At 45.1% G+C, this 16,699-nt stretch overlaps 13 non-coding genes across 13 annotated transcripts; all 13 read right to left on the bottom strand.

Annotated features, from left to right (window-relative positions):
* Positions 1 to 105: 105 nt before the first annotated feature.
* trnat-cgu (transfer RNA threonine (anticodon CGU)) lies at positions 106 to 177 on the bottom strand. Its single transcript has one exon. It is a non-coding gene; the product is annotated as a tRNA-Thr (tRNA).
* Positions 178 to 6,053: 5,876 nt separating this feature from the next.
* trnaf-gaa (transfer RNA phenylalanine (anticodon GAA)) lies at positions 6,054 to 6,126 on the bottom strand. The gene has a single exon. It is a non-coding gene; the product is annotated as a tRNA-Phe (tRNA).
* Positions 6,127 to 6,208: 82 nt separating this feature from the next.
* On the bottom strand, positions 6,209 to 6,282 carry trnai-aau (transfer RNA isoleucine (anticodon AAU)). The gene has a single exon. It is a non-coding gene; the product is annotated as a tRNA-Ile (tRNA).
* Positions 6,283 to 10,798: 4,516 nt separating this feature from the next.
* trnaf-gaa (transfer RNA phenylalanine (anticodon GAA)) lies at positions 10,799 to 10,871 on the bottom strand. The gene has a single exon. It is a non-coding gene; the product is annotated as a tRNA-Phe (tRNA).
* Positions 10,872 to 10,953: 82 nt separating this feature from the next.
* Positions 10,954 to 11,027, bottom strand: trnai-aau (transfer RNA isoleucine (anticodon AAU)). Its single transcript has one exon. It is a non-coding gene; the product is annotated as a tRNA-Ile (tRNA).
* Positions 11,028 to 11,697: 670 nt separating this feature from the next.
* trnai-aau (transfer RNA isoleucine (anticodon AAU)) lies at positions 11,698 to 11,771 on the bottom strand. Its single transcript has one exon. It is a non-coding gene; the product is annotated as a tRNA-Ile (tRNA).
* Positions 11,772 to 13,069: 1,298 nt separating this feature from the next.
* trnaf-gaa (transfer RNA phenylalanine (anticodon GAA)) lies at positions 13,070 to 13,142 on the bottom strand. Its single transcript has one exon. It is a non-coding gene; the product is annotated as a tRNA-Phe (tRNA).
* An 82-nt stretch (positions 13,143 to 13,224) lies between these two features.
* On the bottom strand, positions 13,225 to 13,298 carry trnai-aau (transfer RNA isoleucine (anticodon AAU)). Its single transcript has one exon. It is a non-coding gene; the product is annotated as a tRNA-Ile (tRNA).
* Positions 13,299 to 14,176: 878 nt separating this feature from the next.
* trnaf-gaa (transfer RNA phenylalanine (anticodon GAA)) lies at positions 14,177 to 14,249 on the bottom strand. The gene has a single exon. It is a non-coding gene; the product is annotated as a tRNA-Phe (tRNA).
* Positions 14,250 to 14,331: 82 nt separating this feature from the next.
* On the bottom strand, positions 14,332 to 14,405 carry trnai-aau (transfer RNA isoleucine (anticodon AAU)). The gene has a single exon. It is a non-coding gene; the product is annotated as a tRNA-Ile (tRNA).
* Positions 14,406 to 15,283: 878 nt separating this feature from the next.
* On the bottom strand, positions 15,284 to 15,356 carry trnaf-gaa (transfer RNA phenylalanine (anticodon GAA)). Its single transcript has one exon. It is a non-coding gene; the product is annotated as a tRNA-Phe (tRNA).
* An 82-nt stretch (positions 15,357 to 15,438) lies between these two features.
* trnai-aau (transfer RNA isoleucine (anticodon AAU)) lies at positions 15,439 to 15,512 on the bottom strand. The gene has a single exon. It is a non-coding gene; the product is annotated as a tRNA-Ile (tRNA).
* Positions 15,513 to 16,388: 876 nt separating this feature from the next.
* trnaf-gaa (transfer RNA phenylalanine (anticodon GAA)) lies at positions 16,389 to 16,461 on the bottom strand. The gene has a single exon. It is a non-coding gene; the product is annotated as a tRNA-Phe (tRNA).
* Positions 16,462 to 16,699: the final 238 nt, after the last annotated feature.

The raw sequence follows: 16,699 nt of genomic DNA, 5'->3' as shown, positions 1-16,699 counted from the left end.
TCCCCTTAATATAACAGTTGTGTTCAAATATTGACACAACATGATTTTTCTACAAAGTCCTCCAATTAATGTACATTTCCATGGAATTTGAAGCCTTTTCTATAAAGGCACGGATGGAATTTGAACCCATGGTGTTCGGTTTACGAGACCGACGCCTTACCACTTGGCCACCATGCCACTCTATACTGCAACATATATATATATCAACATCTGGAAAGTAGTAGTTGTGCAAATTTTTGGCACACAAACTCAGTGGAGAAAGGACCTTTGCAGATGAGCTTCCATCCCATTTAATTTGCAGATAAAACGCAATATCAATACACTGTACTTTATATATACACCACTCCATTGAAACTACAATGAAATGATAGCAGCAATTCTTAAAACAGGTACGGACAGGGATCGAAAACAAAGTGGGAGTTGTGCAAAAGCTAATTTAACAAGTGAATACTCTCAAAAGACAAGTTGGGGAATACTGTAGGTAAGGGAATACCCCCCTGTATTGGACAAAAATGAATGGGAAGTCATTGGCATCGGACAAACCATATACACATTGTCCAATACCACCCAATTCGGCGTTGATTCATGCAAAGTGTATTGCAAATGCCATATGGCAATTGCCAGTTGTAACACTTTAAAAATTCAACAGGTGGCGAATCCGCTCCACCGTGGTTTTTCATATTGGATATGTAACCCAAGTCAACGTCCAAAAGCAAGATTTTGAAAAAATGATTTTTTTGTCAAAAACTTATCACCTCTTAAAAAAGTGCTTTCTGGACCATTTTTCGAAATTCTTTCGATTTTTTTGTCAATTACACATGTGTAAGAACTGTATGAATATACTTTTGTCCAATTTTATTTTATTTTTTACATGCGCATAAGTAATATGTTTTGTCCATTTTCAATATGATTTCATAGGAAGTCAAAAGTCAAAAGTAAAAAATGTCAAAATTTTGTAAAAAACTTCACACACCCTTAAAAAAGTGCTTTCTGGACCGTTTTTCGAAATTCTTTCAAATTTTGTGTCAATTACACACGTATAAGAACTGTATCAACATACTTTAGTTGTATTTTATTATCATAATTATTTTTTATTTTTTTTACTTGTGCATAAGGAATATGATTTGTCCATTTACAATATGATTTCATAGGAAGTCAAAAGTCAAAGTCAAAAGTCACTTTTTTGGGGGCCAAATGCCATAAGAAATTTGACATGCTCGAAAATCCTGCAGAAATGCAAAATTGACTGGCCTGATGAACTCGGGATGGCCGGGCAGTGATAGTTGTTCCTTTCCATCACTCGTTGTGTTGATTTCATCATGTCCATTTGGTGATGTTTTTTCACTATACAATCATATTGCAAATGCACGTGCATTGTTGTGCAACTGGTAACCCAAATATAAAAATATGGTTGTAAATGCATTTACCGGGACTCCTATTGTTCATGCCCGCTATGGAAGTACCCTACTACGGCCCTCTATCTATGGGGGCCATCCTGAGTGCTTTATGGACTGTTTAAAATATTCTGATGGATACGCATTGTTGTGCAACTGGTGATTGAAAATAGGCACCTGGTAACCCAAAAATAAAAATATGGTTGTAAATGCATTTACCGGTCATTATGATATTAATGCCCGCTATGGGAACACAGGATGGCCGGGCAGTGATAGTTGTTCCTTTCCATCACTCGTTGTGTTGATTTCATCATGTCCATTTGGTGATGTTTTTTCACTATAGAATCATATTGCACGTGCATTTGCAATATGTTTCAATGGGCATTTACCATTTGAAATTTGACATGCTCAAAAATGCTAAATTGACTGGTCTGATGAACACAGGATGGCCGAGCAGTGAGAGTTGTACCTTTCCATCACTCGTTGTGTTGATTTCATCATGTCCATTTGTTTATGTTTTCTCACTTTTGCAAAGTCACTGTGCATTTGCAATATGGTTCAATGGGCAGGTACTATCACAAATTTGTCATGCTATAAAAATCCTGCAGGAATGTGAAATTGACTGGCCCGATGAACTCGGGATGGCTGGGCAGTGATTCTGGTTCATCTCAATGGCTCGTTAGGGTTGATTTCAGAATGTCACTTTTGGTGATGGTACCTCACTGTTTAAACATATTGCAAATGGACAAGAGTCACCAGCAAGTCACCGTCCATCAGTCAATTAGATATCATTCTGACACCAAACTGATACAAACTGACACCAAACCCACTTTTTCCAACTCGTTTAGTAGCCAACTATCACATACTTCAGAGCTGGCCCAAAATTCACAACGCCTTCGGTTCAAACCATAAAAAACATAAAACACGTAGTTACGTTCTAGCTGCGGGTCCATTTCTTATGTTACATGTAGACCTTGCTGAGGCGACCCCGAATCCCAAGTTTCGGCTCGATCGGTCATTTGGTGTCCGAGCAAAACCCTAATTGGTGCTGAAAATCCACTTTTTCCATGACTTGCTACGGGGTCCTTAAATGAGCTATCGGACAGAAACGTTGGGGTCTGTCTATATGGGCCGAGACGGTCGCAATGCACCTAGTCTTGCGACTCGGGGACATTTCTAAATGTCGCCATTTTCGTGATGCAAAAATGAATTGAAGTCATTGCAAATGTACGAAGCTGTTTCTCGGTCCGAGAACCGTCTAGAGCCACGTAACTCACCACGCACTATCGACCGGAGGTCTAGAACAGGATTCTAAAGTTTCGGAACTCTAGGTCCGACAGTTCTTTAAAAGTTCCAACAAGGTTAACTAATGCAGGCAGTGTATGTCTCTACGCACCCCAATGGGTCCCTACTTCCAAGCTGTGTGTGTGTGTGATTTAGTTTTCCTTTGAAATTTTACGGGAAAAATGACTGATTTACAGTTCATGGGGGTTGCCTAATCACATATATGAAGTTTTGGAAAGATCTGACTTTTTTAACCCCTCGAAACAGCCCAAGAGACACCAATTATGGCACTTCCGGTTGGCACAGGAAGCTGTAAGTCAACACATATCCTCATTGGGGTATGCTTTTACAGAATCCTGAGTTTTAAGTCCTTATGTTAAGAATTGACTGATTTACACAGGGTTGAATGCACTATGTCTATCAAACTGCAGGCAGGGTATGGATAAACACTTTTAGGGTGATTTTAACCACTTCCGGTTGGTCCAGGAAGCTTAGAATCAACACAGGTAGACCTCGTAGTGGCCTGATGGACTGTCATCGAAGACAGGTTCATACGACATTCATAACCCACATAGACTTCAGGTTGAATTTAGGGGTGCAGGCAATGTATTCCTATGGGGAGAGAAGTCAATGCAAACTCTTTGAAGTAAACACCTTCTTTTAACTATTAAGGGTTAATGCCACACGGTCAACGTTAGGCTTGCACGGATCGGGAGGACCTTAGGAACGTACCTGAGGTCGAATTGTGCTTCTCACCCTAACAGTTCTCTCACTGTCACCCAAAAGCAAATGACGTTGTGGGGCAGGCTTCATTTTGGGCCTACTTTTCTAATGGTCGCTGTGCTTAGACCGAGCGAGCTACGGTCAAGCGGGATATCTCGTTGAACTCGGCACGGCCTAGAGATTATGTTTATGCCATTGCCTGCTCTCTGTGTCTTTGAGCACTGCACTTTATCACTCCATCCTTGCTGTGTGTGTGTGTGAGAGCTTTTCTTTGACATCTGCTGGGAGAAATGACTGATTTACAGTTTAGGAGGGTTACCTAGTCACACATATGAAGTTTTGGAGAGATGTGACTTTTCTAACCCTTCAAAACAGACAGTGTGACCCAATTAAAGGCACTTCCGGTTGGCACAGGAAGCTATAAGTAAACACATGTCTTGATTGACATAGACACTTACAGAATCCTGAGTTTTAAGTCTTTAGGTTAAGAATTGACTGATCTACGATCTACACAGGGTTGAATGTAGTCATTTTCACCTTTGAAGGTTATGTACATCAAAACACCTTTTGGGTCAATTTAACCACTTCCGGTTGCTCCAGGAAGTTTAGAATCGACACAGGTAGACCTCATAGTGGTCTGATGGACTGTCATAGAAGACAGGTTCATTAGGCATTCATAACCCACATAGGCTTCAGGTTGAATTTAGAGGTGCAGGCAATGTATTCCTATGGGGAGAGAAGTCAATGCAAACTCTTTGATGTAAACACCTTCTTTTAACTGTTAAGGGTTAATGCCACAGGGTCAAGGTTAGGCTTGCACGGATCGGGAGGACCTTAGGAACGTACCTGAGGTCGAATTGTGCTTCTCACCCTAACAGTTCTCTCACTGTCACCCAAAACAAATTACATTTAGGGCTAGGCTTAATTTTGGGCCTACTTTTCTAATGGTCGCTGTGCTTAGACTGAGCGAGCTGCGGTCAAGCGGGGCATCTTGTTGAACTCGGCAAGGCCTAGAGAATATGTAAATGCCATTGTAGGCTTTGTGTGTCTTTAAGCACCGCACTTTGTCACTCCATCCTTGCTGTGTGTGTGTTTCTGTGTATGTGTGTGTGTGTGAGAGAGAGCTTTTTTTGACATCTGTTGGGAGAAATGACTGACTTACAGTTTATGGGGGTTGCCTAATCACACATATGAAGTTTTGAAAAGATCTGACCTTTTTAACCCTAGGAAACTGCCACTGTGACACCATTTAAGGCACTTCCGGTTGGCACAGGAAGCTATAAATAAACTCATATCCTGATTGGGGTATGCCTTTACAGAATCCTGAGTTTTAAGTCTTTACGTTAAGAACTGAGTTATTTACGGAGGGTTTAGTGAGTGTGTGTTATTTCAGAAAATCATAGAAAATCACAGAAATCTCGCAGAGCTCCGCAGCACACTTTAAAAAGATTCGTAAGAACACCCTGCAACTGGATCTGTAACCGTTGAAAAAAAAACCTATCCGTGAACATCACCAATCTGTCGTTGTACGATTTCTCTTAAATGACGATAGATAAATGGCTGGTTCTTTTTTTATTGACACCGGAGGCTCCTTGACTTTGACGTGAAGTGGAAAAATAATTTCTCTATTTTCATTTTGGACCTTTAATCCCAGATAAATGGCCATAACTCAAAAACCGTTGAGGCCTAGACGCCATCTTGTTCGGGGCCAACTGCCCATTATGCCAAACATACGCTCACCGAGTTTCGGCTTCGAAATATCTGTTTTCGAGATAAGGCCCCGTCGTGAATCGTGATGTTTTGTCCAATAGCAATATGATTGCTTATGCCCTCTTGTGGGATATTCAGGGACAGCGGAAAAATGACCAAAATCTTATTATTTTTGTAAAATGGAAACCGAATGTCCGACAAAGTTCATTTGATCACTTCCTGGTAGGTCCGGCCCTGCCGCTCGCCCGACGCCGTCCGCGAATTTTACAAACGATTTCGGACGTCTAGTAAGGGACCGTACATTTGCAATATGGACTTTCTCACTAACCAAACAGCAACTGCCGAAATCTTCCCTTAAGGTATGTAAACAATGACAAGAAACTCTCATGTAACACTGATGTCACAATGTCAGATGAAAAAGAAAGACATTACTTACTTTCAGAGAGCAGCGTATCACACACTCTAACCAACTGAGCTAACCGGCCGCTGGCTACAGAGCACAATTGTTGAGATGCACCGAGCCTCTGCAAGTGCTGGAGTGCAAACTAACAAGTCCACCAACAGCATAGCCTGACAAGACTGGACACTCTTGGTTGCTCCTTGTGGCAATTCCAAACAGCTGGGGAATTTGATCAATTGGTATTGTGTTTGCTTAGCATGCTATAGGTAGTGGGATCGATGCCCGCATTCCCCAAAAACACATTTTTTTGTGGATCCAAGAAAGCTGCAGTTCACACTTCATGCAGCCTTGTCTTACAACAACCTACTGTCATGTAGCAATGACAAGCAACTTTAATGTAACACTGATGTCAAAATGTCAGATGAAAAAGCAAGACATTACTTACTTTCAGAGGAGCAGCGTAGCACACACCATTGAGGCCCACAAACAAAGCTGTGGAAAGTTTCCTTGAAGCCAGAGCATAAAGAAAGAACAAATGCAGATGCCAAAACCCGGGATCGAACCAGGGACCTCAAGATATTCAGTCTAACGCTCTCCCAACTGAGCTATTCCGGCAATTCACTCAACATAATTCTGTGGCACCCTTGACAATTCACATGCATGTGACTCATAATTTTGACACTCAAAATGTACATAATAGCCAGTATGGGTATCGAACCCATGACATTGGCGTTATTAGCACCACACTCTTACCAACTGACCTAACCAGCCATTTGCTCTTTTGCTCAATTGTTGAAATGCACCGATTCTCTGCAAGTGCTGGCACGTCAACAAACAAGTCCACCAACAGCATAGCCTGACAAGACTGGACACTCTTGGTTGCTCCTTGTGGCAATTCCAAACAGCTTTGGAATTTGATCAATTGGTATTGTGTTTGCTTAGCATGCTATAGGTAGTGGGGGGGAGAACTTCCGGGTTGGAGCGAGCGGTCGCATCCGCACTCGGTCCGCAGGTAGTATTACATTTCATTACATTTCATTATAGTACAACGGTTTGATTTGTCTAATCTTAGCAATTTCTTCTTAGCTAGCTACATAGCCGTCTTTGTATCATAGATAATTGCGTAATTATCGTATTTCGTCGTCCTAACACAGTCTACACTGCTATCTGCCCTGCAGCTAGCCAGCTAGCTAACGTCCACCGTCTACCGATTAGCAGCACAACTATTACACTCAACTGAACGACTTGATTAGTGTAGTGTTAGCTAGCTACATAGTTGTCTTTGCTGTCTTCGTATCCAAGATAATTGTGTAGTTTAGAGTGTGTAGTTTTAGAGTGATTATCTTAATTTACCGAGGTTAGCCAGCCAGCTATTTGACGTCCTTAACGTAGGAGACACTGCTAGCTAGCCAACAGCTAGCCAACGTCTACCGAACAGAACTTCCGCACTCAACAACCCGGTCGCATTTCGCTTCGCTCCACAGGTAGTATCACATTTTTCATTTCATTTCATTACAGTACAACGGCTTGATTTGTTTGATCGTAGCTAGCTACATAGCTAGCTACATAGCCGTCATTGTATCAAAGATAATTGTGTATTCTAGAACGATTTCCTAGGTTAGCTAGCCAGCTATTGTCGTTCTTTTAACGCAACGTAACGTAATCAGCACTGCTAGCTAGCCAGCTAGCCCCGAATAGCAGCACAGTAGAAACTATTACACTCAACAGAACGACTTGATTAGTGTAGTGTCAACAACGCAGCCACTGCCAGCTAGCCTACATAGTCAACAACGCAGCCTCTGCCAGCTAGCCTACTTCAGCAGTACTGTATCATTTTAATCATTTTAGTCAATAAGATTCTTGCTACGTAAGCTTAACTTTCTGAACACTTGAGACGTGTAGTCCACTTGTCATTCCAATCTCCTTTGCATTAGCGTAGCCTCTTGTGTAGCCTGTCAACTATGTGTCTGTCTATCCCTGTTCTCTCCTCTCTGCACAGACCATACAAACGCTCCACACCGCGTGGCCGCGGCCACCCTAATCTGGTGGTCCCAGCGCGCACGACCCACGTGGAGTTCAGGTCTCCGGTAGCCTCTGGAACTGCCGATCTGCGGCCAACAAGGCAGAGTTCATCTCAGCCTATGCCTCCCTCCAGTCCCTCGACTTCTTGGCACTGACGGAAACATGGATCACCACAGACAACACTGCTACTCCTACTGCTCTCTCTTCGTCTGCCCACGTGTTCTCGCACACCCCGAGAGCTTCTGGTCAGCGGGGTGGTGGCACCGGGATCCTCATCTCTCCCAAGTGGTCATTCTCTCTCGGCTGACAACCTTTCTCCCCTTACCCATCTGTCTATCGCATCCTTTGAATTCCATGCTGTCACAGTTACCAGCCCTTTCAAGCTTAACATCCTTATCATTTATCACCCTCCAGGTTCCCTCGGAGAGTTCATCAATGAGCTTGATGCCTTGATAAGCTCCTTTCCTGAGGACGGCTCACCTCTCACAGTTCTGGGCGACTTTAACCTCCCCACGTCTACCTTTGACTCATTTTTCTCTGCCTCCTTCTTTCCACTCCTCTCCTCTTTTGACCTCACCCTCTCACCTTCCCCCCCCTACTCACAAGGCAGGAAATACGCTCGACCTCATCTTTACTAGATGCTGTTCTTCCACTAACCTCATTGCAACTCCCCTCCAAGTCTCCGACCACTACCTTGTATCCTTTTCCCTCTCGCTCTCATCCAACACTTCCCACACTGCCCCTACTCGGATGGTATCGCGCCGTCCCAACCTTCGCTCTCTCTCCCCCGCTACTCTCTCCTCTTCCATCCTATCATCTCTTCCCTCTGCTCAAACCTTCTCCAACCTATCTCCTGATTCTGCCTCCTCAACCCTCCTCTCCTCCCTTTCTGCATCCTTTGACTCTCTATGTCCCCTATCCTCCAGGCCGGCTCGGTCCTCCCCTCCCGCTCCGTGGCTCGACGACTCATTGCGAGCTCACAGAACAGGGCTCCGGGCAGCCGAGCGGAAATGGAGGAAAACTCGCCTCCCTGCGGACCTGGCATCCTTTCACTCCCTCCTCTCTACATTTTCCTCTTCTCTCTCTGCTGCTAAAGCCACTTTCTACCACTCTAAATTCCAAGCATCTGCCTCTAACCCTAGGAAGCTCTTTGCCACCTTCTCCTCCCTCCTGAATCCTCCTCCCCCCCCCTCTGCAGATGACTTCGTCAACCATTTTGAAAAGAAGGTCGACGACATCCGATCCTCGTTTGCTAAGTCAAACCACCGCTGGTTCTGCTCACACTGCCCTACCCTGTGCTCTGACCTCTTTCTCCCCTCTCTCTCCAGATGAAATCTTGCGTCTTGTGACGGCCGGCCGCCCAACAACCTGCCCGCTTGACCCTATCCCCTCCTCTCTTCTCCAGACCATTTCCGGAGACCTTCTCCCTTACCTCACCTCGCTCATCAACTCATCCCTGACCGCTGGCTACGTCCCTTCCGTCTTCAAGAGAGCGAGAGTTGCACCCCTTCTGAAAAAACCTACACTCGATCCCTCCGATGTCAACAACTACAGACCAGTATCCCTTCTTTCTTTTCTCTCCAAAACTCTTGAACGTGCCGTCCTTGGCCAGCTCTCCCGCTATCTCTCTCAGAATGACCTTCTTGATCCATATCAGTCAGGTTTCAAGACTAGTCATTCAACTGAGACTGCTCTTCTCTGTATCACGGAGGCGCTCCGCACTGCTAAAGCTAACTCTCTCTCCTCTGCTCTCATCCTTCTAGACCTATCGGCTGCCTTCGATACTGTGAACCATCAGATCCTCCTCTCCACCCTCTCCGAGTTGGGCATCTCCGGCGCGGCCCACGCTTGGATTGCGTCCTACCTGACAGGTCGCTCCTACCAGGTGGCGTGGCGAGAATCCGTCTCCACACCACGTGCTCTCACCACTGGTGTCCCCCAGGGCTCTGTTCTAGGCCCTCTCCTATTCTCGCTATACACCAAGTCACTTGGCTCTGTCATAACCTCACATGGTCTCTCCTATCATTGCTATGCAGACGACACACAATTAATCTTCTCCTTTCCCCCTTCTGATGACCAGGTGGCGAATCGCATCTCTGCATGTCTGGCAGACATATCAGTGTGGATGACGGATCACCACCTCAAGCTGAACCTCGGCAAGACGGAGCTGCTCTTCCTCCCGGGGAAGGACTGCCCGTTCCATGATCTCGCCATCACGGTTGACAACTCCATTGTGTCCTCCTCCCAGAGCGCTAAGAACCTTGGCGTGATCCTGGACAACACCCTGTCGTTCTCAACTAACATCAAGGCGGTGGCCCGTTCCTGTAGGTTCATGCTCTACAACATCCGCAGAGTACGACCCTGCCTCACACAGGAAGCGGCGCAGGTCCTAATCCAGGCACTTGTCATCTCCCGTCTGGATTACTGCAACTCGCTGTTGGCTGGGCTCCCTGCCTGTGCCATTAAACCCCTACAACTCATCCAGAACGCCGCAGCCCGTCTGGTGTTCAACCTTCCCAAGTTCTCTCACGTCACCCCCAACTCCTCCGCTCTCTCCACTGGCTTCCAGTTGAAGCTCGCATCCGCTACAAGACCATGGTGCTTGCCTACGGAGCTGTGAGGGGAACGGCACCTCAGTACCTCCAGGCTCTGATCAGGCCCTACACCCAAACAAGGGCACTGCGTTCATTCACCTCTGGCCTGCTCCCTCCCTACCACTGAGGAAGTACAGTTCCCGCTCAGCCCAGTCAAAACTGTTCGCTGCTCTGGCCCCCAATGGTGGAACAAACTCCCTCACGACGCCAGGACAGCGGAGTCAATCACCACCTTCCGGAGACACCTGAAACCCCACCTCTTTAAGGAATACCTAGGATAGGATAAAGTAATCCCTCTCACCCCCCCCTTAAAAGATTTAGATGCACTACTGTTCCACTGGATGTCATAAGGTGAATGCACCAATTTGTAAGTCGCTCTGGATAAGAGCGTCTGCTAAATGACTTAAATGTAAATGTTAAATGTAGTGGGATCGATGCCCGCATTCCCCAAAAACCTGGTTCACACTTCATGCAGCCTTGTCTTACGACAACCTACTGTCATGTAGCAATGACAAGCAACTTTAATGTAACACTGATGTCAAAATGTCAGATGAAAAAGCAAGACATTACTTACTTTCAGAGGAGCAGCGTAGCACACACCATTGAGGCCCACAAACAAAGCTGTGGAAAGTTTCCTTGAAGCCAGAGCATAAAGAAAGAACAAATACAGATGCCGAAACCCGGGATCGAACCAGGGACGTTTAGATCTTCAGTCTAACGCTCTCCCAACTGAGCTATTCCGGCAATTCACTCAACATAATTCTGTGGCACCCTTGACAATTCACATGCATGTGACTCATAATTTTGACACTCAAAATGTACATAATAGCCAGTATGGGGATCGAACCCATGACCTTGGCGTTATTAGCACCACACTCTAACCAACTGAGCTAACCGGCCATTTGCTATTTTGCTCAATTGTTGAAATGCACCGAGCCTCTGCAAGTGCTGGCACGTCAACAAACAAGTCCACCAACAGCATAGCCTGACAAGACTGGACCCTCTTGGTTGCTTCTTGCGGAAATTCCAAACGGCTGGGGAATTAGCTCAAATGCTTTGCACGTGTGAGGTAGTGGGATCGATGCCCACATTCTCCAAAAGCAAATTTTTTTGTGGATCCAAGAAAGCTGCAGTTCACACTTCATGCAGCCTTGTCTTAGGACAACCTACTGTCATGTAGCAATGACAAGCAACTTTAATGTAACACTGATGTCACAATGTCAGATGAAAAAGAAAGACATTAAGAGAGCATGACTTAACCAACTGAGCTAACCGGCCGCTGGCAGAGCACAGCAGCAAGTGCTGGACACACCATTGAAGGCCAGCATAGCCTGACAAGACTGGACAAAGCTGTGGAAAGTTTCCTTGAAGCCAAAAACACATTTTTTGTGGATAAAAGAAAGAACAAATGTACAGATGCCGAAACCAACTTTATCAAACCAGGGACAGATCTTCAGTCTAACGCTCTCCCAACTGAGCTATTCCGGCAATTCACTCAACAAAATTCTGTGGCACCCTTGACTATTCACATGCATGTGACTCATAATTTTGACACTCAAAATGTACATAATAGCCAGTATGGGGATCGAAACCATGGCCTTGGCGTTATTAGCACCAAACTCTAACCAACTGAGCTAACCGGCCATTTGGTATTTTGCTCAATTGTTGAAATGCACCGAGCCTCTGCAAGTGCTGGCACGTCAACAAAAAAGTCCACCAACAGCATAGCCTGACAAGACTGGACCCTCTTGGTTGCTTCTTGCGGAAATTCCAAACGGCTGGGGAATTAGCTCAAATGCTTTGCACGCGTGAGGTAGTGGGATCGATGCCCACATTCCCCAAAAACACATTTTTTTGGGATCCAACCAAAAGATCTGCAGTTCAACACTTCATGAGCTATTCCGCCTTGTCTTACGAAATACTGTCATGTAAACAAAGACATGAAACTCTCATTTAACACTGATGTCACAATGTCAGATGAAAATCGAAATGACATTACTTACTTTCAGAGAGCAGCGTATCACACACTCTAACCAACTGAGCTAACCGGCCGCTGGCTACAGAGCACAATTGTTGAAATGCACCGAGCCTCTGCAAGTGCTGGCACGTCAACAAACAAGTCCACCAACAGCATAGCCTGACAAGACTGGACACTCTTGGTTGCTCCTTGTGGCAATTCCAAACAGCTGGGGAATTTGATCAATTGATATTGTGTTTGCTTAGCATGCTATAGGTAGTGGGATCGATGCCCGCATTCCCCAAAAACACATTTTTTTGTGGATCCAAGAAAGCTGCAGTTCACACTTCATGCAGCCTTGTCTTACGACAACCTACTGTCATGTAAACAATGACAAGAAACTGTCATGTAACAATGACAAGAAACTCTCATGTAACACTGATGTCACAATGTCAGATGAAAAAGAAAGACATTACTTACTTTCAGAGAGCAGCGTATCACACACTCTAACCAACTGAGCTAACCGGCCGCTGGCTACAGAGCACAATTGTTGAGATGCACCGAGCCTCTGCAAGTGCTGGAGCGCAAACTAACAAGTCCACCAACAGCATAGCCTGACAAGACTGGACACTCTTGGTTGCTCCTTGTGGCAATTCCAAACAGCTGGGGAATTTGATCAATTGGTATTGTGTTTGCTTAGCATGCTATAGGTAGTGGGATCCATGCCCGCATTCCCCAAAACACATTTTTTTGTGGATCCAAGAAAGCTGCAGTTCACACTTCATGCAGCCTTGTCTTACGACAACCTACTGTCATGTAGCAATGACAAGCAACTTTAATGTAACACTGATGTCAAAATGTCAGATGAAAAAGCAAGACATTACTTACTTTCAGAGGAGCAGCGTAGCACACACCATTGAGGCCCACAAACAAAGCTGTGGAAAGTTTCCTTGAAGCCAGAGCATAAAGAAAGAACAAATACAGATGCCGAAACCCGGGATCGAACCAGGGACCTTTAGATCTTCAGTCTAACGCTCTCCCAACTGAGCTATTCCGGCAATTCACTCAACATAATTCTGTGGCACCCTTGACAATTCACATGCATGTGACTCATAATTTTGACACTCAAAATGTACATAATAGCCAGTATGGGGATCGAACCCATGACCTTGGCGTTATTAGCACCACACTCTAACCAACTGAGCTAACCGGCCATTTGCTATTTTGCTCAATTGTTGAAATGCACCGAGCCTCTGCAAGTGCTGGCACGTCAACAAACAAGTCCACCAACAGCATAGCCTGACAAGACTGGACCCTCTTGGTTGCTTCTTGCGGAAATTCAAACGGCTGGGGAATTAGCTCAAATGCTTTGCACGCGTGAGGTAGTGGGATCGATGCCCACATTCTCCAAAAGCACATTGTTTTATGGATCCAAGAAAACTCCAGTTCACACTTCATGCAGCCTTGTCTTACGACAACCTACTGTCATGTAAACAATGACAAGAAACTGTCATGTAACAATGACAAGAAACTCTCATGTAACACTGATGTCACAATGTCAGATGAAAAAGAAAGACATTACTTACTTTCAGAGAGCAGCGTATCACACACTCTAACCAACTGAGCTAACCGGCCGCTGGCTACAGAGCACAATTGTTGAGATGCACCGAGCCTCTGCAAGTGCTGGAGCGCAAACTAACAAGTCCACCAACAGCATAGCCTGACAAGACTGGACACTCTTGGTTGCTCCTTGTGGCAATTCCAAACAGCTGGGGAATTTGATCAATTGGTATTGTGTTTGCTTAGCATGCTATAGGTAGTGGGATCGATGCCCGCATTCCCCAAAAACACATTTTTTTGTGGATCCAAGAAAGCTGCAGTTCACACTTCATGCAGCCTTGTCTTACGACAACCTACTGTCATGTAGCAATGACAAGCAACTTTAATGTAACACTGATGTCAAAATGTCAGATGAAAAAGCAAGACATTACTTACTTTCAGAGGAGCAGCGTAGCACACACCATTGAGGCCCACAAACAAAGCTGTGGAAAGTTTCCTTGAAGCCAGAGCATAAAGAAAGAACAAATACAGATGCCGAAACCCGGGATCGAACCAGGGACCTTTAGATCTTCAGTCTAACGCTCTCCCAACTGAGCTATTCCGGCAATTCACTCAACATAATTCTGTGGCACCCTTGACAATTCACATGCATGTGACTCATAATTTTGACACTCAAAATGTACATAATAGCCAGTATGGGGATCGAACCCATGACCTTGGCGTTATTAGCACCACACTCTAACCAACTGAGCTAACCGGCCATTTGCTATTTTGCTCAATTGTTGAAATGCACCGAGCCTCTGCAAGTGCTGGCACGTCAACAAACAAGTCCACCAACAGCATAGCCTGACAAGACTGGACCCTCTTGGTTGCTTCTTGCGGAAATTCCAAACGGCTGGGGAATTAGCTCAAATGCTTTGCACGCGTGAGGTAGTGGGATCGATGCCCACATTCTCCAAAAGCACATTGTTTTATGGATCCAAGAAAACTCCAGTTCACACTTCATGCAGCCTTGTCTTACGACAACCTACTGTCATGTAAACAATGACAAGAAACTGTCATGTAACAATGACAAGAAACTCTCATGTAACACTGATGTCACAATGTCAGATGAAAAAGAAAGACATTACTTACTTTCAGAGAGCAGCGTATCACACACTCTAACCAACTGAGCTAACCGGCCGCTGGCTACAGAGCACAATTGTTGAGATGCACCGAGCCTCTGCAAGTGCTGGAGCGCAAACTAACAAGTCCACCAACAGCATAGCCTGACAAGACTGGACACTCTTGGTTGCTCCTTGTGGCAATTCCAAACAGCTGGGGAATTTGATCAATTGGTATTGTGTTTGCTTAGCATGCTATAGGTAGTGGGATCGATGCCCGCATTCCCCAAAAACACATTTTTTGTGGATCCAAGAAAGCTGCAGTTCACACTTCATGCAGCCTTGTCTTACGACAACCTACTGTCATGTAGCAATGACAAGCAACTTTAATGTAACACTGATGTCAAAATGTCAGATGAAAAAGCAAGACATTACTTACTTTCAGAGGAGCAGCGTAGCACACACCATTGAGGCCCACAAACAAAGCTGTGGAAAGTTTCCTTGAAGCCAGAGCATAAAGAAAGAACAAATACAGATGCCGAAACCCGGGATCGAACCAGGGACCTTTAGATCTTCAGTCTAACGCTCTCCCAACTGAGCTATTCCGGCAATTCACTCAACATAATTCTGTGGCACCCTTGACAATTCACATGCATGTGACTCATAATTTTGACACTCAAAATGTACATAATAGCCAGTATGGGGATCGAACCCATGACCTTGGCGTTATTAGCACCACACTCTAACCAACTGAGCTAACCGGCCATTTGCTATTTTGCTCAATTGTTGAAATGCACCGAGCCTCTGCAAGTGCTGGCACGTCAACAAACAAGTCCACCAACAGCATAGCCTGACAAGACTGGACCCTCTTGGTTGCTTCTTGCGGAAATTCCAAACGGCTGGGGAATTAGCTCAAATGCTTTGCACGCGTGAGGTAGTGGGATCGATGCCCACATTCTCCAAAAGCACATTGTTTTATGGATCCAAGAAAACTCCAGTTCACACTTCATGCAGCCTTGTCTTACGACAACCTACTGTCATGTAAACAATGACAAGAAACTGTCAAACAATGACAAGAAACTCTCATGTAACACTGATGTCACAATGTCAGATGAAAAAGAAAGACATTACTTACTTTCAGAGAGCAGCGTATCACACACTCTAACCAACTGAGCTAACCGGCCGCTGGCTACAGAGCACAATTGTTGAGATGCACCGAGCCTCTGCAAGTGCTGGAGCGCAAACTAACAAGTCCACCAACAGCATAGCCTGACAAGACTGGACACTCTTGGTTGCTCCTTGTGGCAATTCCAAACAGCTGGGGAATTTGATCAATTGGTATTGTGTTTGCTTAGCATGCTATAGGTAGTGGGATCGATGCCCGCATTCCCCAAAAACACATTTTTTTGTGGATCCAAGAAAGCTGCAGTTCACACTTCATGCAGCCTTGTCTTAGGACAACCTACTGTCATGTAGCAATGACAAGCAACTTTAATGTAACACTGATGTCAAAATGTCAGATGAAAAAGCAAGACATTACTTACTTTCAGAGGAGCAGCGTAGCACACACCATTGAGGCCCACAAACAAAGCTGTGGAAAGTTTCCTTGAAGCCAGAGCATAAAGAAAGAACAAATACAGATGCCGAAACCCGGGATCGAACCAGGGACCTTTAGATCTTCAGTCTAACGCTCTCCCAACTGAGCTATTTCGGAAAATCACTCATCTTCTTCTGTGGCACCCTTGACAATTCACATGCATGTGACTCACAATTTTGACACTCAAAATGTACATCATAGCCATCGATGCCCGCATTCCCCAAAAACACATTTTTTTGTGGATCCAAGAAAGCTGCAGTTCACACTTCATGCAGCTTTGTCTTTTGCTCAACCTACTGTCATGTAGCAATGACAAGCAACTTTAACCTCTTAGAACTCTCCCTCTATACTGCCC

The sequence above is a fragment of the Oncorhynchus nerka genome, unplaced genomic scaffold (genome assembly GCF_034236695.1).
Source record: "Oncorhynchus nerka isolate Pitt River unplaced genomic scaffold, Oner_Uvic_2.0 unplaced_scaffold_2000, whole genome shotgun sequence".
Classification (NCBI taxonomy): domain Eukaryota; kingdom Metazoa; phylum Chordata; class Actinopteri; order Salmoniformes; family Salmonidae; genus Oncorhynchus; species Oncorhynchus nerka.
Note: the sequence above shows the minus strand (reverse complement) of the source record. Positions and strands in the feature narration are given on the sequence as shown.